The sequence below is a fragment of the Sorex araneus genome, chromosome 7 (genome assembly GCF_027595985.1).
Source record: "Sorex araneus isolate mSorAra2 chromosome 7, mSorAra2.pri, whole genome shotgun sequence".
Classification (NCBI taxonomy): domain Eukaryota; kingdom Metazoa; phylum Chordata; class Mammalia; order Eulipotyphla; family Soricidae; genus Sorex; species Sorex araneus.
Genome location: NC_073308.1, coordinates 46,734,824 through 46,760,901, shown reverse-complemented (window position 1 = coordinate 46,760,901; position 26,078 = coordinate 46,734,824).

The window sequence follows — 26,078 nt, the reverse complement described above, 5'->3', positions numbered from 1 at the left end:
ATTAACCAGCCTTGCGGGGGTGGGGCGCAACCGCAAAATAGTACCCAGCAATGCAATGCTCAGGGGCCATTACCAGTGGTGTCTGGAGGGATGAAGTGTGTGTGTGTGTGTGTGTGTGTGTGTGTGTGTGTGTGTGTGTGTGTGTGTTGGGGGAGGGGCATGGGGGCAGTAGAACCTGTTGTGCTGGGGATGGAACTAGGGTTTCAGCCCTTAAACTATCTCCCTGCGCTCAAGAGTGTGGTTACAGGTGAGGTAGGAGATAAAGGCTTGCCTGCTCACTTCTCCACCGCTCATCTCCCGTGAAAGAGCACACACACCTCAAGCTCCACATTCCCAGAAGACAGAGATCCTGACTTCTGTTCCCAGGGCACCTGGAGACAGTTGGGTGAATTATAGACATCTTCTGATACTACCCCCTTACGGGGCGAGTGGGCGGATCCTGTCCTCAATGCTTTGCGTTGATTGGTTCATTCCACCCCCACTGCACCCCTGGGGAGGGAAGTGGGAGGGAAATGTCCTTACATGACCACTAAGGCATAATGAGGTTCAATAACTTGCCCAGGAGCACATGGCTGGTCTAGCCACACCAGGGGAGTGCTAGAGGGCTCGTGTTCTTACCCTGTGCGTTTTCCTAAGTATGCCCGAGCAATCAAATGAGAAGAGCACGTGAGCGCACACGGGTTGGAAAGACTTCCCAGCATCAGCTCTGAGCCCTGAATCCTCACTGCCCCGAGGACCGCCTCAGTGACTTCACACCCCTTCGACTTGGCCAGCTCACTGGGTGGTGGGCAGACACGTTCCACGGCAAACAGGAAAGAGCCCCCGCTCGAAGTATGTGGTCGTTGAGCGCGTTTATCCACCAGCAGCAGCTCACAGTACCTGTCCAAGTAACTGACAATGGAATGCTTGTTTAGTCTGGGGTAAAATATTCTAATGGGAGGGGTTAGTTGGTGCTCCTGAGCTGTAGTGTTTCCTGGTGTTCCTTGGCAGGGCGAGAGGCTAACGTGCCGGCTCTCCAGGCTTCTTGTGTGTGGCAGGGAAGGGGTGTGTGTGTGTGTGTCTGGTGAGGGCAAGCGCGTGGGCGGCCTTTGAACCACATTCTGGGCATGGAATCATCTTTACCTGAAGAGTTGTGGTTTTTTTTTTTTTCCCCTTTATAGGAATGTTGTTAGCACCTTCTAAAGAGGAAGGTTTTAAAAAAAACAAACACCAAGATAATAAAAGCCTAGAACATCACACGCTTGCCGGTTGTACTGCAGCCTCAGATCTGCCATACTTAGGAGGTTTTTAAGAGCACTTTATTCCTTTCTCAATTTAGATTTATCCAAGAGTCCCATCACTTCTGAATAATATAAAAGCCCACTCTCTCCACCTCTTCGCTTCTCCTTTCCTTCGGCATATAAACAAACTGTTTGGAGAATTGCTGGGAGAAATCAACGGGGTGCGCGTGGCTTTTACGAAATAGCAGGGGTGAATTATGAGTTCCTGGGAGGAAGCAGGGCATGTGTCCCTGTCACGTTGCTGATCTTTGGGGGACTCAAGTCCAGCTTGCAGCCTCAAAGCTCTGCCTGTACAACTTGTGGGACCTGGTGCAAAGTGATAATGAGATTCCCCTTTTCCTTAAAATTGTTCAGAAGGTCCAGATGGCATAGAAAAACTCCACCAAGATGCAGGGCCCATCAGACCATGCTCCTGTGCAGATGTCCGTGGAATTGGCCTGGCTGGGGCCAGTCACGTGCATTGACTCCTGGGAGGCTGGCCCCTGACATCACTTATGGTTCCCCTGAGCACTGCAGGGAATGATCCCCGTGCTGAAAGTATTACCAAGCACCACTGGCTATGATCCAAACCTCCAGAAATTAATATCAAATTTAAAAATCTAATCATAAAGCATTAGCCATCGCCCTCTTTCTATTCCCTGCCTTAATTTGAAAGAACTCATGTTGAGCACGCTTGACCATTTGAATATCCGCAGCAGTGCTGATGTGCAATGAAAACATTCGTGACAGAGTTACAGAGACAGTTAACATAGAAATGTTTTTGTGTATTTATTTATTTTTGACCCTATTCATAAGGGAGAGAAGTGCTAGATCTCAGAAAGAGGTTAACAAAAATAGAGGTGTGAATTTTTTTCCCTCTCCACTCAAACTCACATGCCGGCTGAATGCCGGTCGGGAGGCGGTGTCTCTGCTTCCGCCTCCCTGCTCTATCAGCACCTTGTCTCTTCAGTGGCCTCTATTGTGCAGGTATCAGTGTGGAGCCAACTCGGGCCTCATCCTGTGAGTGTAAGAACCAGACAGGAACCAGCCTGAGTCTCACCTGCCACTGCTACGGGGGAATCATCACTGGGTGATGCTGACAGATGATAGCCAGGCAGGAGACCCTGGCTCTCTCTCAGGCTTTCAGACTCCGTGTGGGTCTCAGATGTGTCATCATCAGTGTCATCGACACCAGCTGAGCACTCTTCTTGGCTGGTATGTATAAGTAGCAAAGCAAGTACCGAAGCTGCTATGCCGAAGACAACAGATCTTTGATTCTTTCACAGGGCTGGAGGTAGAAGTTCAAGATCAAGATGCTGGCAGGGCATGCGACATTGGACAGATCAGGGAAAGAATCTGATTTTGCCTCGTCTAGCTTCTGGTCTCTCCAGGTGTGATTGTTCATGAGGAAAGTGCCCTACCTTTTGCGAATCTCAAAAAACAGGTAGGCAGGTAGGGCACTTTCCTTGCCCATGACCAACCAGGGTTCAGTTTTGTGGATCTCAGATGTGTCGCGATAGTCACATAACCACCTTCATTGTGGGTTTTCAGATTGTCCTCTCTCTCTCTTTATATATATATATATATATTTAAATTTAGGGCCACATCCACTGGTACTCGGAGACTACTCCTAGCTTGGTGCTCCCAGCAGTGCTTGGGGGACCAGGAGGTGCCAGGGATCAACCAGAACCTCCTGCACGGGAAGTATGTGTTCCAGGCCATTGAGACATCTCTGCAGTCCAAACACCATCTTGCCTTTGTTTAGATCTTTATTTGTGTGAGGACAACACCCTACTGAATTAGGAGTCATCCTAATGACCTCATTTTCGCTTGATTCTCTTTGTAAAGACTCTATTTCTTAAAAAGTTCACCTGCAGGACTGGAGCAATAGCACGGCGGGTAGGGCGTTTGCCTTGCATGCGGCTGACCCGGGTTCGATTCCCAGCATCCCATAGGGTCCCCTGAGCAACACCAGGGGTAATTCCTGAGTGCAGAGCCACGAGTGACCCCTGTGCATCGCCAGGTGTGACCCAAAAAGCAAAAAAAAAAAGAAAAAGAAAAAAAAAGAAATTCACCTGCAGGGCACAGGAATAGTACAGCGGGAAGGACATTTGCATGCACATGACTACCCCAGCATCCCATACAGTCCTCTGAGCACCACCAGGATTAAGTCCTGAGTACAAAGTCAGGAGAAACACCTTAGCATCACCAGGTGTGGCTTCCAAACAAACACGTTCACCTTCAGAGTTACTGGGTATTAGAATTTCAATGTATTCTTTTTTGGAAGGAGGGTACACAATTAACCTGTAAAATCTATTCTCAGAGATCTGGGTCCCAGCTCTGTGGAAACCGCCATTTTCTAATTTGTTTAGCCCAAGATTCTCTGTTTCTCCATCCCTAGGTTAGTAACACTTCCCCGTAGCTATTATTTCTTTGTTACCTAGTTTCTCCTGTTAGTCTTTCAGTTCTCCAAGAACCAATCAATTAATTTTTTTTTTTGCATCACAGTTTCTCTTATTTAAAACCTGGTGTGGTATTTAATTACATATATGTATATACATATATATATATATATATTTGTTTGTTTTTATGACTACACCCAGTAATGTTTAGGGGTAACTCTCAATTCTGCACACAAGAATCATTTCTGGTAAGAAGGAGGGAGAGAGAGAGAGAGAGAGAGAGAGAGAGAGAGAGAGAGAGAGAGAGAGAGAGAGAGAGAGAGAGAGAGAGAGAGAGAGAGGAGAGAGAGAGAGAGACACACACACTCAAGAGAGAACATGGGCTTCTCCAAGGGCAGAGAGAGCCCCTACACACATCCCAGTATTAGATGTGAAAGCACAAAAGTACACATCTCAAGAGGGAAGATGTGGCACCACATGTGCTCGGCCACATGGGTGCAAGCAGCACTTGGGCTGGGGCAGCATATGTGCCCCAGGGTCTCATTTGTGCTAGCGGCCAGACTGATTTCTGTTCTGCTCTTACCAGCGCAGCCTCTAAGCCACTGGCCATTGCTCAGGGTCCCTGCATCTAAGACATACAACTCTTGTGTTTTTCATAGCTGGACCAGGGAGTGACAGTTTTGTCCCAGACCCATAAATCTTTGCGTCTTCTGCTTTTGCCTATTCACCCCCTTTCTGAAAATGATCAGAAGCAGTTCATGTGGGCAGCTGTAGGATAGAGGCTGTGTCATGCACTTCTCCCCACAAGCCCAGAACAGGTCCGTTCCCCGTTGCATGTCCTCTCATGTGAAGTTGCCTGAAATGTTGCCAGCACCTCACCCTCATCCTTCCCTGAAGCTTCTAGAATCTGAGCAGTGCACCAATATGTGAATCATAGCATGTACTAGCAGAAAGCAATCTAAACGCTCACCAGCAGAAAGCAAGTGGGCAAACAACCTCTCTCAGAATATGCACGGACATGACAATTATGAAGACACCATTCTACAAAGGAAGTTATCCCAGAAGACATCACACACAACTATGGTTTCAGTGGCATAAAAAGTGACACATGCGACTGAAATGGACAGGAAAGGAACTTAGACAAAAGAAAGACAGTTCAACTGAGAGTGTGGATGGGGTGTATGCGGGTCTTCTTTGACTTGATGTTCTGTCAACTTATCTATAAAGTTATATATTTAAGACAAAAACTATTGGGGCTGGAGAAGGTAGGGCACTTGCCTTGCATACGCTAACCCAGGTTCAATCCCCGGCATCCTATGTGGTCCCCCAAGTACCCCCAGGAGTAATTCCTGAGCTCAGAGCTAGGAGTAACCCCTGAGCATCTCTGGGTGTGACCCAAAAAGCAAAACAAACAAACAAACAAGACAAAAACCATTAGGAAAACAATACCGTGATTGATTCTGATTTAAGACCTCCTTTCACATCCACTCCAGCTTGCATCTGAGTTTCAGGAGATTGGATCAATCTTATCAGAGAGATAGATCACCATATTTTTTCCCTAGGAGCATGTGCAGCTAGAATTCTACAAGTTTCCTAAAGCTATTGTAGCAACTGGGAATCTCAAGGTTTCAGGAGAAGAGCAACAACGTCTCAGTGTGGAGAGTTAGGAACCAAATAGAATGGGAACATTGTCATATTGACTTCTCTAAAAACCTCCCATTTTCCTCAGGGGCAATTGAACGAGATTTGAGCTCTTTAATTGGTGCTGCCCCCATTGTTGTATGAGCTCAGTGTTCCTTTTGCAGGTGGGGAAACTGCGGTGCAGTAGGATAAATTATATAAAGAAGTTGTCCAGGAGAACTGCCTGGACACTTTTAATAACTAAGGGTCATGCTTGGAACTCCAGGATCAGCCTGAAATCGGTGATCACAAAATCAGCTTGATACCTCTAGTTTGCTTTATCTGAATTTTTCTCTTTGTCTCTCAGGAGTTGTGACTCGTTCTGGACTAGCCCTCTTCATTCATGAGAGGCACTCGGTGCTCTGTCACCGAGCTAGATTGCCAACCGAATCTAGCTCGACTCTGTCTGCCTCTATGAAGCAACGGGTGGCTCTGCCCTCTCTTTCATCATGCTCAGAGCCATGTGGAGAGTCAAGCTGGCCTGCTTCTTGAGAACTATCGAGAGTCTCACCCAGTCCTGTGGCCTCTGACTCCAGGAATCCATGGCTATATGAATATCACATATATGCAAATCCATGTGCATAGAAATATATGGGAATAAGTATATGTTCTACATGTTGACTTGGATGCTCCATATGGTTTCTGCAGTGTCTGGTTTGGCATTTTGACTCACCCATCTCGCCCTGCGTGCTTGGGTGTCTGCATCTGCTCTGGACTGCGTATCTTGTGCCTTTTCATAATTGTCCTGTGGCTGCAGATAGTAAGGGGCAGATGGGAAGAGCCCTGGCCTGTCCCTAGCAAGGTGCTTCCCCATCTTCTTGGCTCAGGGATGCAGATGTAGAACCTGATGATCCACCCTGTGGTTCCTGTGAACTGGTGACTTAACACCTGCTCTGGAGAGTTACAGAAATCATCAGCCTGCACCTGGTTCTCGGGTGCGAGGTTATGCAAGCTGCTCCTCTGTAAGGAACCGCTGAAGTGGTTTGGACTCTTGTCTCTCCAGAAGCCTGACCTCTGCAGAGCCTCCCTCGGATGACTCACTCACCAGCAGGCTCTGGAGTCCCGTGCTTCGGGCACTGGAGTTTGGGCTGAGGACTTGAGTTCAAGACCTGGTTTTGCCACATGCCAGGTGGCTGACCTGGGTCTAGTATTTCATCATCTTAGAACGATAATAACACCTGCACAGGCTCTGGACCTAATTACTGTATGAATTACAGTAGAGCTGGAGTTAAAAAGACAAGAAGATTCAGCCTCTGCTCCCCAGGGCCCCGATGCCCAGAAAGGACAGGGCTCAGAGTCCCGCGAGTGCCCAGAAGCGCTGGGAGAGAGGGAAGGTGCCCTGGAAGCGTCGCTGGGAGGGGGCACACTCCAGGGCCCGCGGGGAGCCTGTGTGGCAGAGGGCAGAGCTGCCCCAGGCCAGCTGTCAGCCGCTGTCCACCCACAAGGTTCCTTTGCGCACTAGGTCAAGCCACTGCTCAGCCCTGCCCAGGGAGCTGAGCGAAGCGCCCTCTGGGGGCCACACCCTGTGGGGCACAGGCTGGGAGAAGGAGCCCGCAGTGTGGCCTGACACCCCGGACGCGGCGGGACCAGGTTTCCGGCTGAAGCCCGGCCAGCCTGGGGCAGGGGAAGGAGCCCCCCAGGCACCGGGGACACTGAGATCTGCCTGGCCCCTTGGTGCCAGGGGCCCCGCCTGTGTCGCTGACTTTTTTTTTAACTTCCTTAGTTCCTTGCCCCGAGTTTTCTCAAGGTGTTTTCTCACTTGCAATAGGTTGTGAGAATTCCATGGGGGGAAAAGCGTCGAGAACTTGCTAATTGTTCGATAAATAGTAGCTGGCCCCGCGGTGGTCAGAGTCAGCAGCTCTGCAGCATCGTCTCTGGATGGCTGAGTCAGCGCTGCGGGATCTGGAGCCCGAGGCCAGGGCCTAGCAGGATCCGAGGCTCTCCAGCGCCCCCCTCTGGACGGGGGCGGCCTTGTCCTGCCGCCCGGGGAACCCAGGCTCCTTGGCTGCAGGGAGCAGAGCCGGAAAGTGCTCTCAGGTCCAGCCCAGCTCTGTGGACGCCCCAAGCTCCACGCTGATCCGTCAGAGCATCGGGGTCCTCTGGTTTCCTGACTACTAGACACCTGCAGTTTTCAGGTGCTCATTAGGCCCAGACAACCCCTTAGACGCTCCCCTCCTGCCTCTCATGGTTCTCCAGGGTGAAATTCGAAAGAAACGATTTCCCTGGGTATATAAACTCCCAGGTGGCCAGGGGAGGCCCCGGGGGCTTTCCCCCTCGCCTCCGGGGTTGGGGGGTCTCGGGGCATGGGGCAGACAGAGGAGGAAACGAGGGCAAGCCGGTTGGTTGATCAATGCCATTTTTTCCATTCTCCCCATGTGCCTGTTACAGTCTCTCTGAGCCCCGCAATTTAGTCTCACCCTGCCCCTCATTCCCGTCTCCTCCTGTCTCTTCCGCTCATCTCTCCGTGGTCCAACTTGCTCCCTGCTCTGTCTCCCAACTCCTCCAACTCTCTAGTCTCCACTCCACAGCACTCTGGGCCCTTGCTACACCCAGTCAACTCAGTTGATGCATCAACCCAGTTGATGCAGCAAAATCAACATAAGAAAGCCCTTCCTTTGTTCGAGGGCAAAATACCGCTTAAGGTGTTTTTCTCCTTTCCTCAGCCCGATAACTTAATTAACATCTTAATTCTACTTCTTAATATTAGTTATTTTTGCATGGACACCATAAGAGATACATTGAGGCTTGCAGGGCAGCTCTCCTGGGAACATCTTGCCACAGACTCAGACTACAGTGCTCAGGCAAGATTAATCTTTCCTAACCCTAGCAGGGTCTGAATCTAGTTATTGCTTTTTGGATCATGACAGCATTTGTCCATGACCAAGCTCTTAACTTGCATTAAGTTAAGCATTATGGCACTTTGGCCAGGCCCATTTCGATGCCAGGGTAGCACGCAGCTTACTGCTTGCCCTGGGTCCATCCAGTCCCTTGTTGGGTCTCTGCTTTTGGGGGTGCTAGTAAGTTAGGGCAGCTGAGGCTTAAGTCGAGAGAACAGATGCCCAGGAGGTAAATATCACTGAGAGATAACATTAACTCCCAAGTTACAAAAGCATAGCATTTAGAGAAGGGAACACCAAGTAGAGGATGTCGGGAGGACCCATTCTGGTTGGAAGATTCGAGCTGAAAGTAGACCGAACATGAAGACCACTCAATACTTCTATTTCAAACTACAACACCCCAAAAGATCGAGAACAAAAGGGAATGCCCTGCTGCAGAGGCAGGGTGGGGTGGTGGGGGATGGGGGGGTGGTGGGAGGGAAACTGGGATCATTGGTGGAGGAGAATGGGCACTGGTGGAGGGATGGGTAAATTATCACTGTATGAATGAAATCCAAACACAAAAATTCATAAGTTTGCAACTGTACATCACAGTGATTCACTAATAAAAAATTAAAAAAAAACTGAAAAAATATGGTCAAATAAAATATCAGTTAATTGTTAGTAAAAAAGAAAAAAATAGCATTAACTGTCTTCTTGTGCCCATATAAAAAGGACATTGCTCTGAATTAACTATGCAAAGGACTTAAGGAGAAGAGTAAAACAATATTTACAAGTTAACAGAGCACAAAGAAAGAGGTTACAAATAAATACAGAGGAATGGGAGCACTGTGATGCGAGTAACCCAATAAACTTAAACTCCCTGCGGCAAGGCAGAAAAGACAAACCAGTGTTATCCTACACCTAGGAACAACAAAAAAAATGGGGCTTTTGTTTTTGTTTCTGTTTTGGGGTCACACCCATTGGTGCTCAGGCTTCCTCTTGACTCTGTTCAGAGGTCACTCCTGGAAAAGCTCCCAGGCCAGATGAAATGCTGCGGATCCAACCAAGATCGCCCACGAGAAGACCAGGGTTTGATCCCCAGCACCACATGGTCTCCCGAGGACTGCCAGGAGTGATCTCCAGAGCACTGAGGTGGGAGTTGACTCTGAGCACTGCTGGGTGTGACTCCCTCCCCAACAAAAATGCATAGCAGCAGCTTTATTATCTCAGCCCCTGGGGAAAATGTGTGTGCTGGAGGCCAACCCAGGGCTCCAAACATGCTAGTCACATGCTCTGCCACTCTCAGCCCCCATTTCAACCTTCTGTTCTGTTTTGTTTGCGGGCCTTAGAGTGTCACACTCAGGATTTATTCCTGGTAAGGGTCAGGGACCATGTGAGGTGCCAGGAACCCCGGCTGGCTGGGAGCATGGCTAATGCCCTACTCCTCGTACTATATCTTCAACCCGGGGGTTCCTAGCTGTTTTGCTTTATTTTGGGGTTACAGTCAGCAGTGGTTGGTGGTGCTCATGGTGCAGTGCTCAGGGTCATTCCCAGTGCTGTATCATGGATGGTGTGGTCTCAAAGATACAACTCAGGCATGTGAGTCAACTCCTAGAGTCCTTTAACTGATCTTTTGTTGCCTTTTCTAGAAGAACATTTAGTATTTCTCACAGAGCTGGATGTCAGGAATTGAATGTTAGAAATACCTTTAGCTGTTATTCTGCTATTAATCTGAATATAATTTTTTGGTGTGTGTGTGTGTGTGTGTGTGTGTGTGTGTGTGTGTTGTGGAACCCAGCTGTGTTCAGGGCTTATTGGTAACTCTGAGTTCAAGGATTACTTTTGGTGAGAATAGAGGTAACAGATAGTGTTCAGGGGATTGAGCGTTGGTTGGCCACGTGCAAGGTAAGCATATCCAGTATGCTGTAGCATCTCTCTATCCCAGAAAATATTTTAGTCACTCCTTCAAACCTGAAGTTATAACCTTGAAGGGTCTGGTTCCTTGGCTGGGCTTTCCTCTCATTCATTACTCTGGGTGCATTTCTGCCTTCTCTGTAGAGTTTCATCTGTGAAATTCAAGGTGAATCTCAACGGGCTTCCTTTAGTCAGCCTGAAGAGTTGCTTTTTCTTGCTGTCTTCATCTCTTTCTTTGGTTCATGCCATTTTGATTACATTTGATTTTAGTGTTCTTCTGACTGGGTTTATTTTGTCTGGGACTCTTTGAGATTCCTGGATCAGATGCATGTCTCCCTGCCCAGATTGGGGGAGTTCCCCGCCATGATTTCTTCTGCGGCGGTTCTTTCCCTCTCTCCCCTCTTCTCCTGAAATCACTAGGATGTGAATATTGTTCCACTGAATATTAAATCTCATATTGTCTTCATTAAATTATTAAAATTTTTTTTCTTTCTTTCCTTTTCTTTTAAGATGATGCTCTCTACCTATATTTGAAGCTATTAATTAATGGTTTGACTTTTTTTTTGCTTTTTTTTTGGGGGGGCGTCACACCCGGCGATGCACAGGAGTCACTCCTGGCTCTGCACTCAGAAATTACCCCTGGCAGTGCTCATGGGACCATATGGGATGCTGGGAATCGAACCCAGGTCGGCTGTGTGCAAGGCAAACGCCCTACCCGCTGTGCTATCACTCCAGCCCCAATGGTTTGACTTTTTTTCTGTTCTGCTTCGGAGACAGACTGAGTGGTTTGTTTTGGAGCCTTGGGGGGTCACATCAGGTGTGCTCAGGGGCTACTCCTGGCTCTTTACTCAGCATCACTCTGGTAGTGCTCAGGGGACCAGGTAGTAATGGGGACTGAGCTGTGATTGGCTCATGCAGGCAAATACCCAACACACTAAACTATCTACCCCCTCCCCCTATTGATTTTTTTTTTTTTGCTTTTCGGGTCACACCCAGTGATATTCAGGGGTTACTCCTGGCTCTGCTCGCAGGAGTTACTACTGGTGGTGCTTGGGGAACCAAATGGGATGCCAGGGATTGAACCCAAGTAGGTCACGTGCAAGACAAACACCCAATCTGCTGTACTACTGCTCCAACCCCCGTATTTTTCTTTTAAATAATAAAAAAACAAACATTTCTTTTTGTTTTTGTTTCACATTCAGCAATGCTCAGGGATAACTCGTGGCTCTGCACTCAGTAATTATTTCTGGCAGTGCTGGGGGACTGGGGATTGAACTGGCCATGTGCAAGGCAAGCACCCTACCTGCTGTACCATCTCTCCAGCCCGTGTTGTGTTTTTTTAGCTAAGCTACTGGCTTCTTTAGCTCCTTCTTTTCTTTATGCACCACATGAAAGTGGTCTCTTCTACTAAATTCTCTGTTTCATTGAACTTCCCTAGGACAGTTGCTTGGAAGTTTTTTCTCTGGGAATTTAGAAAGTTTGAGGTGTGTGTGAAGACCTTGTTGGACTTATGCTCTCATCCATTCGTGAGGCTGACATTGCTCCATTGTCTTCATCATACCTGGAGCTGGGGAGGCTGAGAAGTGGAGGCCCTACTATGAACCCAATCAAACAGGCCTGCGCAATAATCAAGGGCTCACACTTGCCAGAATGAGTCAGTGCCTGTGGCTCTGAGATTGTGTGTCCCACACAACTGAATGCAACTACAACAGAGCTGGAACTTGGAGTCACAAGCTCATTGCACATTCCTTGCATGCGGCCGACCCAGGTTCAATTCCCAGCATCCCATATGGTCCCCCCGAGCACTGCCAGGAGTAATTCCTGAGGAGCAAGGCAATGGTCCAGCACTGGTTTTGATTAGGGCATCTGCATTTGCAGCCCCCTGGCGGTTGCATTCTGAAGTTCAGGAGGGCCTGGGGAGCCCCCCTGTGACCCTGCCCTACACTTGACCAGGCCTGGACTCCGTAGTCAACACAGCTGGCCAAAGGTAGGTCTCTGCTCGCCTTCCTTAGTCTCTGTAGCCTCCCTGCTGACTCTAGGTCCCCCATGCACTGCCTGGAACCAGTCAGGTGGACATTAGGACAAGGAGACTTTTAATTTTTAAATTGGGTGGGGGTGGGGAGAGGCTGGTGAAGTCAGACATTGCTCCGACCACTGCTGCTCTGCCATCAGCTTGGATGGGTGGTGGGCTCTGACCTCAGGCAGCTTCCAGCTTTGAAAGGGTCTCCCAGCTGCTCTGCAGGGATTGCGGTGGGCTATCCCTCTTGCCAGCTGAAAGAAGAGCTTGCCTCCCATTCAGGTATTCTAATAGGGATATTTTAAGTCCAATGTGTCAAGTGTGGCTCATTCATCCCTCTTTTTTTGGGGGGGGGAGTCACACCCGCTGATGCACAGGGGTTACTCCTGGCTTATGCACTCAGGAATTACTCCTGGCAGTGCTCAGAGGGACCATATGGGATGCTGGGAATTGAACCTGGGTCGGCCGCATGCAAGGCAAATGCCCTACCTGCTGTGCTATGGCTCCAGCCCCTCATCCATCCCTCTAACCTGAATAAAATTCTGAGCTCTGAGCTTCTGCTTCACCCTCTCCCCGCCCCCAGGGTGCTCTCCTTAGCTCTGATAGGGCCTCGGTTCTGAGTCCCACAGTGGCAAATGTCCCCCGCCATGATGGCTGGGCTCTCCTGTGGATTTTCTCAGTGAGAATCTTTGTTTAGTTGAGGTTTGATGTGTTCTCTCTTTGGGGGCTGCCAGAGAATCTCAGATTGTTCCTTTTGACCATCTTGGCCATATCCCTCTCCCAGTGTTCTTTATTTCTAATGATGGGAGCGTGAAGAATGACAGGGACCTGTGTCTCCTACTCACGTGTGAACATAGTTACAGGACACAGTTACAGTCATTTCTGGGGTCAAGGATTACCAACTACATAGCTGCCACTCCATCATCAGATGGATTCTGGTTTGGAAGCGTTAAACTGCCTCCTTCCAGGTTAGGTCAAAGATTTATTTACTTTCTGCCATGGACTAACACTTATTCATTTTAAGTAAATATTGACTGACGATTCATATGATAATTTGCCTACCTAGGAAAAACTTATCTATGATGAAATGTTTATACTGGAAATTTAGAACCTCGAGCTGTCACAGATTACAACAAGCTCCACGGTCCATTGGCTAACAGTAGAGGAAGCAGGAAAAGGGGCCCTGGACCTTTTCTTGGAGACAGAATTAGCGTTATCCTGGACTTCTGGTCACACTGACCTTGACAGAGCAGCAGCTGTGCATAGCCCATGTGTTTTGTGACATGATCTTGCCTCAAGGTACACTTTGGTCTCCTCAGTGTTTGGGTCAGTATTGGGCAACCCGACTTGACGGGAGTGAATCCCTAATTACAAATTCCAGAGCATCTCCTAAAGTCTGCTTCCAGGAATTCTAGTTTAAAAATACCTGAGTATGCATTTGTTCGGTTTGTTTTTTGTTGGGGGGTCACACCAGCAGTGCTCAGCAATATTCTCGACTCAAACAAACACTTCTGATCGTGCTGGGGGCACCATATGGGATGCCAGGGTTTGAACCCGGGATGGCCACGTTCAAGGCAATGCCTTGCTGCTGTACTACTCTCCAGCCCCTAATATGCATTTCTTTTGTTGTTTTTTAATTTTTTTCTTTTTTCTAATTAAATCACAGTGAGATACACAATTACAAGATTGTTTATGATTGAGTTTCAGTCATATAATGTTCCAGCAACTGTCCCTTCACCAGTGTACATTTCCCACCAGCTCCCTCCCACCCCCACCTCTATGGCGAGCACTTTTCTTCTCTCTCTCTCTCTCTCTCTCTCTCTCTCTCTCTCTCTCTCTCTCTCTCTCTCTCTCTCTTTCTGAATGCATCTTTTGCATGCAGGAGGCCCGGGCTCAATCCCCAGTACCATACGGGCTCCCGAGCACTGCCAGAAATGACCTCTAAGCACTAAGATGGGATAGGCCCCACACAAACAGTCTAGAACATACACATTACACCTTGCATGCATGAAGCTGTCATTTGACCCCTGGCAATACACCCACATGCTCAGTGGTAGCTCAGCACCCACAGCTAAAGTCTGCAGCTTCCAGCATGGAACGCAGCCCCATAGCATGCAAACCCATAATCAAACGTGTTCAATCTCTCCGTCATAATAACAAAAGGGAAGGGGACAGGTGGGGTAAAGGGCAGGGTAGGGTTGAGGTAAAAATTCCTATTAACATCTAGAGGAGGATGATCAAGAGAGGAATCCTAGATGTTCAAAGGTTTGCTAGAGCTCATTATTAGACAAATACTGTCCTCGTTGAAATTTATGATCTGAGGGAAAAGTGATATTAAAGGTAATCTATCATTTTAGTTTCCCAAATGCATACTGACTGGAAGTTGGCCTCATATATTAGGTATGCCTGAAGAATAAATTAAAATAGAATGTCACAGAGCCAAATGATTAGATACTGGTATATATTATATTTCTGTGTACACTGTTAAATATCAGTAGTAATATTTCAAGAGAACACTTTATTTATTGGTGAGGAAATTACTCTTTTATAGAAAGTCAAGAAGATACAGAATAATGCAATACATAGGACTTTCATAGTCCTGATGCTGCTATTGAGTAAATATAACTTAGAGTGTATATGTCTTCATCCCTTTAACAAATAATTGGTGACCATTTTCTGTGTCACGATAGTGACAATAAGTTGACAAGCTGATGTAAGAAGTAGGTAGGAAATTCAGCTAAGTACCTAATAGCACTGGTTACATTTGACATTGGGCAATTTTTTTTTTACTTATTTCTATTGTATCTCAAATCTTCACCCTTCTGGGAGGAAGGCTTTATTTTTATATTATAAATAAGGAAATTTGCTTTTTCCTAGTGATGATTACTAAGTGGACTTAGGATTTAAACACAAGTCACCTGATTGCACAGTTATATTCTTTCCACTAATTATAAAACAGCTTATAAGAAAGTTTTATTATAATAAAGCTTCCTCTATTACCACCCAAGTGTTCAATTTTAGAAGTGTCGTAGCAGTTGAAAGATGGAATACATTTCCACTAGATGAAAACAAACTAGTTTTCCATAGTTTTGTCCTTGATATTTCCCCCTTCTTTGCGTCAGCTGTCAGCTCCATGTGGAAAGTTCTGAATGTACATATGGTTCCCTTTCTAAGCTATATTTTTTTCCTTAGAGGCTCTACTGTCACCTCAAATGTTTACAGTTTCTCAATTTGTTTATAATTATACTGTTTCATCCCCTCCAAACTGACTTCTTCTAATTCCATCTCTGATCACGTAGGCTCAAAGTTAGGAACTCTTTTGGATTCTCTGTAAAAGTAATGGTTGGCTTCAGTGATATATAACATACCTTCCAGCGTTAAAATTCTAGTTACCACTAGTCAAATCAAAATGAATTATTTTCTGTGCTTTGGGTCTGCTGAAATTATTTTCTTTTTTTCAATATTTAATACTCCAAATCCAGTTAACTTGCCATTTTGTAAACCTATAAAAATAAAATAAAGAAAAGGAAAATAAAATGCTAGTTTTGTTCAGATGAGCCTCACGCATGAAGGAACCAGCAGAGGAACCCAGGTTTTCGGGTCCCGGGGCCGAGATATCCAGGGCTGCTTGGATCGGGACTGGGCCTCTTCCACCCAGATCCCCCATTTTCCAGTAGCTAGGCAGTCTGCCGTGTAAAAAAAAAACCTGCCTCCGGTGCCGTGTAATCCCATCAACAGCCAACATCCAGAGACTATCTATAAAACCAAGCTCCCGGAAGTGACACCTTATAGCCTAGTTCTCCCTTTTGGAGAACCTGACAAGCTACGGAGAGTCTGTTGCTCTCTCAGGAGAGCCTGGCAAGCTCCCTGTGGCGTATTCATATCCCAAATACAGTAACAGGTATATACATACCTCTTGGAGAGCCCGGCAAGCTACTGAGACTATCATGCCCACACGGCAGAGCCTGGCAAGCTACCTGTGGTGTATTTGATATGCCCAAAACAGTAACAATAGGTCTCATTCTCCTGACCCTGAAAGAGCCTCCAATCATTGGAAAAGACGAGTAAGGAGAGGCTGCTAAAATCTCAAGGCTGAGTGTAATAGAGACGTTACTGGTACCTGCTCAAGTAAATCAATGAACAATGGGATGACAGTGACAGTGACAGTGACAGTTTTGTCTTTAATCTCCTTGAATCTGGCCAAATGAAGTTTAGTTGCTTTCTTCAGAATCTGTACCTTTCTTTCTCTAAGCTTTATGGTACTTTATATATTTTTCTTCTTTTTCTGTAAAAGCCTATCTTTCTACAGAAAAAGAATCTAAAGGTCAGCGGGAACAATAGTAGAGTGAGTAGAGTGTTCACCTTGCATGTGGCCGACCTGGGTTTGATTCCTGGCATCTTATATGGTCCCCCGAGCACCGCCAGGAGTAATTCCTGGGAGTCAGGAGTAACCCCTGATCATTGCTTGGTGTGATGAAAAGAAAGAAAGGGAAGGAAGAAAGAAAGGAAGGAAGGAAGGAAGGAAGGAAGGAAGGAAGGAAGGAAGGAAGGAAGGAAGGAAGGAAGGAAGGAAGGGAGGAAGGGAGGGAAGAAGGGAGGGAAGGAAAGAAAGTAAGAAAACAAGCAAGAAAAGCAAGCAAACAAGAAAGAAAGAAAGAAAGAAAGAAAGAAAGAAAGAAAGAGAGAGAGAGAGAGAGAGAGAGAGAGAGAGAGAGAGAGAAAGAAAGGAAGAGAGATGTCTACCGTAGACAAGTCAGTTGCAGTACGGAGGATGCTGGCCGAGGGCTAAGCTGGAGGGAGGGTTACTGGATTGGTCCTAGGCGAAGGGCCTATAAGGCTAGAGAAAGAGATGAGGCTGTCTTGGCTCATTTAGAAATCTCAGCGAGCTGTGAGTCAAGGGCAGCATCAGGGCCATGAAAGTCCTATAAAAGATCACCCCGAGTCTAACAAGTCGGTGTCAGCTGCAAAATGAAGGCCATTCCGTAAGAATTGACTCCGGCCTTCAAACTTATCAAGGCGATTGAAAACAGGAAAGGGCCGGAGAATTCCGCGGGCTGGGTACTTGCTGGGCACGTGGTCAACCTGGATTCCGTCTCTGGCTCCCAGCGCGCTCCTGCCCCGGCTCCCAGCGGTCCGCCCCGCGCCCCGCGCCCCGCGCCCCTCTGTCCGTTTCCCGGCGGTTGCGTCCGTTTGAGTCGCCGTTGCCCGCAGCGGCCAGCGGGGACAGGGCCCGAGCGCGGTGCTGAGCGCACCCTGAGACCCGACCTGGAAGCGCGCTGAGCACCCATGGGTGCGCTCCCCGAGGGCGCCTGTCGGGGTCCGGGAGTGGACGCGGCCGCGGTGTGAGCCGAGTGGCCCGCCGGGCTGGCCGGGCCGGGCCGGGGCACCCCCGTGTGCGGTGCCGCAGGGGCGAAGTGAGGGGCGCGGATTCAGGGCTGCACGGCGTGGCTGGGACTGCCCAATGGTCAGCGAGGTCCATCCTCCTCCGCCCGGGGAAGCCTGGCTGCTCCCGAGCCCCGCGGGTAGGCGTGGACGCGCCGGGGAAGGAGGTCAGCGGGGCGCTTGAGAGTTTCCCCGCAGGAGACGTGGAGAGTGAGGGTGTCCCCTTCTGTCTCCAAAGCCGGGGCTGGGAAGCTTAGCTGAGCACCGGGAAATATTTCAGAAATAATTTTTAGGCATTTTTACCGTTATTATTCATGGAGAACTAGAGCTATTGATTCGAGTTTTCCTTTATTTTAGAAAACCATCATTGGGGCTGGAGCGATAGCACAGCGGGTAGGGCGTTTGCCTTGCACGCGGCCGACCCGGGTTCTAATCCCAGCATCCCATATGGTCCCCTGAGCACCGCCAGGGGTAATTCCTGAGTGCAGAGCCAGGAGTAACCCCTGTGCATTGCCGGGTGTGACCCAAAAACCAAAAAAAAGAAAAAGAAAACCATCATCAACCTTTAAACTTATTAAATAATGTAATAGGGCACTTTTTAAAAACCACGCCTGGCTCTGCGCTCAGGGATCACTTGGGGAAAGAGAAAGAGCTCAGGGGACCATCTGGGGTGTCAGGGATTGAGCCTGGGAGGTGATGTGGAAAGTCAGCGCCTTACCCGCTGAACTACCGTCAGCCCTGTAATAGGACACAATCTGAAGTGGTGTAGACTTTGTCAGTGGCATCATAGTTCAGTGTCTGCTATGATTTAACCTCTGCAATCTTGGATATTTTTTGTATAGCAATGTATGGGATGTCTTTTACAATTATGTTACAGATTTGCAATAAGAAGGCAATGTATTCACATTTAAGGTTTTCCAAAAATAGTTTTCCACTCTTTTTATTTTTGTTTGAATTCTAAATTTAAAAAACATTGTTGATAGAGGACATGTAAGTCAAGATTATAGTTAAATTGTTAAAGTTAAATATAGTTAAGTTGTTATAGTTAAATATAGTTAAAATTCACTGTATCACTGTCATCCCCTTGTTCATTGATTTATTCAGGCGGGCAGCAGTAACGTCTCTATTACACTCAGCCCTGAGATTTTAGCAACCTCTCCTTACTCGTTTTTCCCAACAATTGGAGGCTTTTTCAGGGTCAGGGGAATGAGATCTGTCGTTACTGTTTTGGGCATATTGAATGCACCACTGGTAGCTTGCCAGGCTCTGCTGTGCAGGTGGGATAATCTCGGTAGCTTGCTGGGCTCTCTAAAAGGTATGCATATATCTTTTACTGTATTTGGGGATATGAATACACCATGGAAAGCTTGCAAGGCTCTCCCATGAAGGCAATAAACTCTTGGTAGCTTGTCAGGTTCTCCAAGAGGGAGAACAAGGCTATTACATGTTGCATGGCCGCTTTGCAGCCGTGCGCTTCTGTGAGCTTGGTTTTATAGTCTCTGGATTTTGGCTGTTGGTGGGATTATACGGCGTGGGGGGGGCAGTTGACGGGTGTGGCTGCCAAGCTACTGGAAAACTGGGGGGGGTCTGGCTGGAGAAGGCCCAATCCCAATCCGGGCAGACTTTGAGATCTCAGTTAAAATAGTTAAAATTACCTCTATTAAATATGAATCACATGTTTTGTTCTTTGTTATAGCAACTTCACGACAAAGCAATCACAACGTATCTTTGGGGAAGGTTCTGGAATTAAGAATGGGGTTTCTTCGTGGAAGTTCAGGATTTCTCTGAGCCAGTGGAGACATGCTCAAAAGTTCAATCAGTAGGAATATTGGAAATGGAATTATTCAGGTTAGAGTCACAAATCAGCATCCATATATAATTCTCACCAACCTGTAATGAATTAAAAGTTTAGTATCTGACATCAGTCGGTAGTGACAATACAAGCCAGGGAGATAGCTCAGTTGGATAGAAAATGTTCTTTGCATGTTGGAAGACTGGGGTTAGCCCCCAGCAAGGCATGGTTTTCCTAACACCACCAGAAACAACTCTGAGCACTGAACTAGGAGTAACCCCTAGTACCATCTCTGTCGAAAAAAAAGTGACACTATGAATGGTCTGCTGTCAAATTTATAAATAGAAACAAGCCAAAACTAGATTGTGAAAGAATCTTATTTATCTTTGCCCAACTAAAGAGACCCACAATGTGTTTTCAGTTCCTAATAATGAGTCTTTATTTTCTTTTGAATCAGAAACAGCTTTTAAAGTTATTTCTAATTTTTGTGCTTTCATATGTTTTGTAGTTTAACGTGTTTCCCCCTGTGTTTACTTACACTTGTGTAGTTTAGATTTAGGCTACTGGGTAGGTATTATTCAGTGTGGTCTATGTTTCCTTTGGAATTTTTAACCCCTAAGTAATGTGTACAGCTTATAATATCATTGCATGAATGTAAATTCTTGCTTTTAAAATTTTTAAAGTTTGAATCGTGGATAAAGTATCTTAGATATAACAGTCTTAAGATCTGTAGCTCCTTGAATTTTTTTGTTCTCTAAATGCTACAACAGTTCAGAGACTTTTTTTGTGTGAGGTCTGGGATTAAGCCCAGGTCTCATGTATGCAAGGCATGCAGTTTACTGCTGAGCCCATGTTTTCTTAATTCACATTATATTCATTTTGTTTTATGAACTTTCAGACATTGGACTGCATGGGAATAATTGTCTATGTTTCTGAAGCATATATTACATAAGAAAGTCATTAACTTTCATATAAATAGCAGTGATTCATCCATGATAAACTTTTAGATTTCTCAAACTGACTCCCTTAGAACTTTTTTTAATTTTGCTCTTGGGGTCACACCCGGCAATGCACAGAGGTTACTCCTGGCTCTGCACTCAGGAGCTCAGGGGACCATATTGGATGCTGGGAATAGAACCTAGGTCGGCCGTGTGCAAGGCAAATGCCCTACCCGCTGAGCTGTTGCTCCAGTCCCAGGTTTTTAACCCATTTTGACCTGACTTTCATACATGGCATTAGAAAGAGGTCTTGATTCAGTTTTTGGTTTTTGGGTTTTTTTGCATATAGCTTATCGGTTTTCCCAGCACCACTGTTGAAAAGATTTTCCTTGCTCCACTTCATATATTTTGCTCCTTTATCATAAACTCAAGGGTCTGTCACAGGATACTCAACTAATCCATTGTTCTGAGGGTCTTGTCTTTATTCCAGCATCATGCTGTTTTAATTACCACTGCTTTGTAGTATAGTTTGAAGTTGGAGAAAGTGAATCTTTCCATTTTTTTCCCCAAGGATTGATTTATCTACTTGGGGTGTGGGGGTATTATTCCATATGAATTTCAGGAGTGTTTGATCTATTTCTTTTTATTTTTTGTGTATGTTTGATATATTTCTTTGAAAAATATCATGGGTATCCTTATAGGGACTGCTTTAAATCTATTCAAAGCTTTGAGAGGAGTATTGCCATTTTGAAGCTTTTTTATGTAGTTTTCTTTGCATAGGTTTTTGACTTCTTTAGTTAAGGTTCCCAGCCCATGGCTTGCCAAGCTGGAGCCATAAGACAGTGGGTAGGGCGTTTGCCTTGCATATGGCTGACCCAGGTTTGATTCTTCTGTCCCTCTCAGAGAGTCTGGCAAGCTACTGAGAGTATCTTGCCCGCATAACAGAACCTGCCAAGCTATCTGTGAGTATTCTATATGTCAAAAACAGTAACAACAAGTCTCACAATGGAACGTTACTGGTGCCCGCTTGAGCAAATCGATGAGCAATGGGATGACAGTAGTAGTAGTAGTAGTAGTAGTAGTAGTAGTAGTAGTAGTAGTAGTAGTTAAGGTGATCCTGATATACTTGATTTGGGGGAGGGGTACAATTGTGAATGGGATTTTTAAAAAAAAATACCATTCTCTTCTTTTTCATTGTTACATATAGGAAAGCTATGGATTTGGGCATATTTATTTCATAGCCTCCCACTTTACTATAAAAATGCATTGTTCTAGGGGCTTTTTTCATCTTTAGGATTTTCTAAATATATCATGTTATCCCAACATAGTGAGAAATTGACTTTTTCTTTTCTTACCTGAATGTCCTTGATATCTTTGCCTACTTGCTATGGCATGTACTTCTAATACTATATTGAACAGAAATGACAAGAGTGGGCACTCTTATCTTGTTCCTGATCTTGGAGGGAAGGCTTTTAGTTTTTCCCCATTGAGAGTATAGTGTTTGCTGTGGGCTTGTGGTAAATAGTTTTGATCATGGTGAGGAAGTTTCCTTCAAGTCCCATCTTGTTGAGAGTTTTTTCCTTAAATCATGAATGAGTGCTGGATCTCTTGAAGTGCTTTCTTTAACTCTTTTGATATAACCATATAATTTTATTTTTTTGTTTTACTGATATGGTGTGTCACATTGTCTTGTGTGTGTTAAAACATCCTTGCATCCTTGGAATGAATTCCACGTGGTAATCTTTTTTGAGGAGTTGCTGGATTCTTTTTGCTAGTCTTTTGTTGAGGACCTTTGCATCTGTATTCATCATGGATACAGACTTGTAATTCTCTATTTTTTTTTTGTGATGTCTCTGTCTGCTTTCGGTATCAGGGTGATGTTTGCTTGATAGAAATTATGTAGGAGTGTTTCTCTTTAATTTCCTGGAAGAGCCTGGAAAGGATTTGGACTAGGCCCTCTTTGAAAGTTTGAAAAAACTCACGAGTGAATCCATCTGAGGTTCTTTTGGGGGGTGATGCGGTAGGAGGGAGACTTTTGGTTACTATTTCAATTCCCTCAATAGTGATAGGTCTGTTCAGATATGATAAATCATATTGATTCAGCTTTGGGAGGCAATGGGATTCCAAGAATGTATCCATTTCTTTCAGGTTCTCTCATTATGTGGCACAAATATTTTAAAAGTAATTTCTGATGATCCTTTGAATTTTTGAGGTATCTGTTGTGACATCCCCCTTTTTCTGTTTCAGTTAACTATGGTTCTGTATGATTCTTGCTAGTGGTTTATTTATCTTGTTTATTTTTTTTTCAAAGAACCCACTCTTGGTTTCATTGATCTTTTGGATTTTTTAAATTCCAATTTATTTCTGCTCTAACTTTTATTGTTTTCTTCCTTCTACCTGCTATGGGCTCCTTTTGTTTGTTATTTTTAAGTTTCTTTCTTTCTTTCTTTCTTTTTTTTTTAATTTTATTTTATTGAATCACCATGTGGAAAATTACAATGCTTTCAGACTTAAGTCTTAGTCATACAATGCTGAAAAAACCATCCCTTCACCAGTGCCCATATCCCACCACCAAAGACAAAAAAAAAAAAAACCCAAAAAACCACAGTACATCTCCCATCCCGCCCACTCCTGCACCCCCCCCCCCCGCCTTGTAACTGATAAATTTCACTTTACTTTCTATTTACTTTGGTTACATTCAATATTTCAACACAAACCTCACCATTATTATTAGGAGCACCCCACTAGAGTCAGACATGTTGTGAAAAGAAATGAGGTCGTGCGGCGTGGTTTTGTATTTCTGTAGTTTAACAACTAAGTCCAGGGAGATTTCTTCCGGATATTCGATCATTGCAAGCTTGTAAACCCCATCTGTGGTCCTCATAATATGGCGGTCCCCACGCCCTTTATCCCCGGGAAGGGACAGGCGAGAGAGAGAAATACCTTTCCCCTCCCAGGCGGGCATGGGGTCGCAGCTTAGTTCTCTGGCTGGAAACAATCTGCAAGAGCAGTCCATGTTGTAGTTGGTTCAGCTGGGTCTGGATTCACGCGGGTGCAGCTGCGGAGGAGCCGCAAACGCGTGCGGCCCCCGGGGTCACATCTCGGCCTATTTTTAAGTTTCTTTTTTTTTTTTTTTGCTTTTTGGGTCACACCCAGCGATGCTCAGGGGTTATTCCTGGCTTTGCACTCAGGAATTACTCCTGGCGGTGCTTGGGGGACCATATGGGATGTCGGGGATCGAACCTGGGTCAGCCGCGTGCAAGGCAAACGCCCTACCCGCTGTGCTATCGCTCCGGCCCCTATTTTTAAGTTTCTTTAGTTGTGCAGTCAATTTATTTTTGTGAGCCCTTCCTTTTTTTAAAAAAATTTTATTTTATTGAATCACCATGTGGAAAATTAAAATGCTTTCAGGCTTAAGTCTCAGTTATACAATGCTAAAACAACCATCCCTTCACCAGTGCCCATATCCCACCACCAAAAAAATAAAAACAAAAACAGCACACCTCCCATCCCGCCCCCCCCGCACCCCCCCGTAACTGATAAATTTCATTTTACTTTCTATTTACTATTGTTACATTCAATATTTCAACACAAACCTCACTATTATTGTTAGGAGTACCCCACTAGTCAGACCTGTTGTGAAGAGATATGAGGTTTTGTGGCCGCGGTAGCGGCCGCGCCGTTTTGGATTTCTGTAATTTAGCAACTAATTCCAGGGAGATTTCTTCCAGATATTGGATCATTGCAAGCTTGTAAACCCCATCTGTGGTCGTCATAATAATGGCGGTCACCACACCCTTGATGACTGGCATGGGGTCCTGAAGTGTCTCCGCAACTTGTTGATCTTTTTCGAGATTTATTTATTAGTCTCAATAGTTTCTTTGACTCTTGTTTCTTTACATTTGCCTTTCTGTTCTTTAGGGACTTCAATGATTCTTATATTGTTCCTCTTGAACTCATCCCATAGTTCTTTATTATGCTGTCCATTTCATTTCTGACTACTTTCTGCTGCTTCTAAGGGTTTCCTTCTTTTTGTCTTGGAGCTCCTTAGTCTTTTGTTTAGCTGTTATTCTGCTGTTGACTTTTTGTTTTGTTTTTGTTTTTGATTTTTGGGTCACACCCAGCGATGCTTAGGGGTTACTCCTGGCTCTGCACTCAGGAATTATTCCTGGTGGTGCTCAGGGGACCATATGGGATGCTGGGAATTGAACCCGGTTGGCTGTATTCAAGGAAAACATCCTACCCACTGTATGTATTATGGCTCCAGCCCTGCTGTTGACTTTTTTTTTAATATCACCTACCATACTGTTCATGATTGTAATTTCTGACTGTAATAGCTTTATCACTTATAGTCTCAGACTTTCTGTGCTTTGATGAATACCCATGGTATTGTTAGTACTCATTGAGCACCTTCATCATTGTGTCATTAAAGATATCGAGCATTTACTGTTTTTTTGTGTATCTTTGTTGGTATCAGTCTTGCTAATTGATTTCTATATGTTTTCTCCATTGATTTTCTAGTATTCTTATTGTGCTGGGGGTCAGTTTTTGACCTTTAGCTTGCTGCTTCATCATCCCAGGTGAGGTTCGTCTCTGATTGATATCACTAGGCCTTTTCTGAACAGGCGACAGAGCCCGGTGGGAGGAAAAGCTCCTCCCTTCTGGGTGGGTCCCAGTCACGTCCACACCTGACCTTCATCATAGTAAGGGTACTCATTGCAGTTCTTGAAGAATCTGGCTGCTTATATGGCTGTGTGACACATCTACTCAGCAAATTACATGCTACTCACCATTCTTTTTCTCATCGCTCTGTGACTATGGGCAGGGAAGACAGTGAACAATCTCTAGCTAATCCCTCACCACCTTCCTGGGGGATTAATTCATAGACTGCTGTAAATAATAAGAACACTCCTTTGAATATAATTTCCTTCTTTTATCTTTTCGTTTTCAGTATTCTATCTCTGGTTTTCACCATTCTGATTAGGATGGGTCTTGGAGGAATTTTATTTCAATTTCTTTCAGCTGGTACCCTTTGGGTCTCCCGGATGTGGGTGCATATGTTCTCCTGTCTTGGGAATTCTCAATAATGATATCTTTAACTGTTGCTTTCTCACTAGAGTTGTCTTCTTTGCCCTCTGGGACCCTGATAATTCTTTTGATGTTCCTCTTGAATTCATCCCAAAGTCCTCTTGTCAGCTGTATGTTTCTTTTGAGGCTTTTCCCCATCTTTTGCTGTTGTCTGGATCTCATCTTGGAGCCCACAGATTCTATCCTCAGCAGCGTTTACTCTATTGGTGTGGCCTTTCAGTGAGTTTTTCATTTCGTCTACCAGGTTTTTCAGCTCTTTTCTGTGTCTTTTCTCTTTGTAGTTATCACATTTCTGCTCTCATGGCCTCTTGTATTTTATTGGTGGTCATTCCATTGTTTCTTTGAGCTAATGAAATATCCTAAGCGTTTCTGCTCTGAATTCCTTTACAGAGAGATTACGTATGGGGTTATTATGGATGGAGTCATCAGGATTAAATCTTCACTCACTACCCTTTGTGGGAGTCTATGCCGCTTTGCCATGGTTCTTTTTGAAGTCTTCGGGTAATATGTCTTTTCCATTTCACTATCAGAGTCCCTTCCACTAGCAGGAAGATCTCTGAGGGGTTCTACTGAGGTATGTGAGGTATGAAGATTATTTTGTGGTCATATTAGTGGCCGCTGTTTTTGGAAACCGCATGACTCCTTACCTTTGGGCAGAGCTGGTTTCCTGGGCACATCAGCTCCATGTATGGCACATCTCTGAGGTCCTCTCCCAGGTGGTGGCAGTTGGCAAGGGAAGGGTATAGCCTCTGTGTATACTTCAGAGCCTGCTTTGTGATCTGGTTCC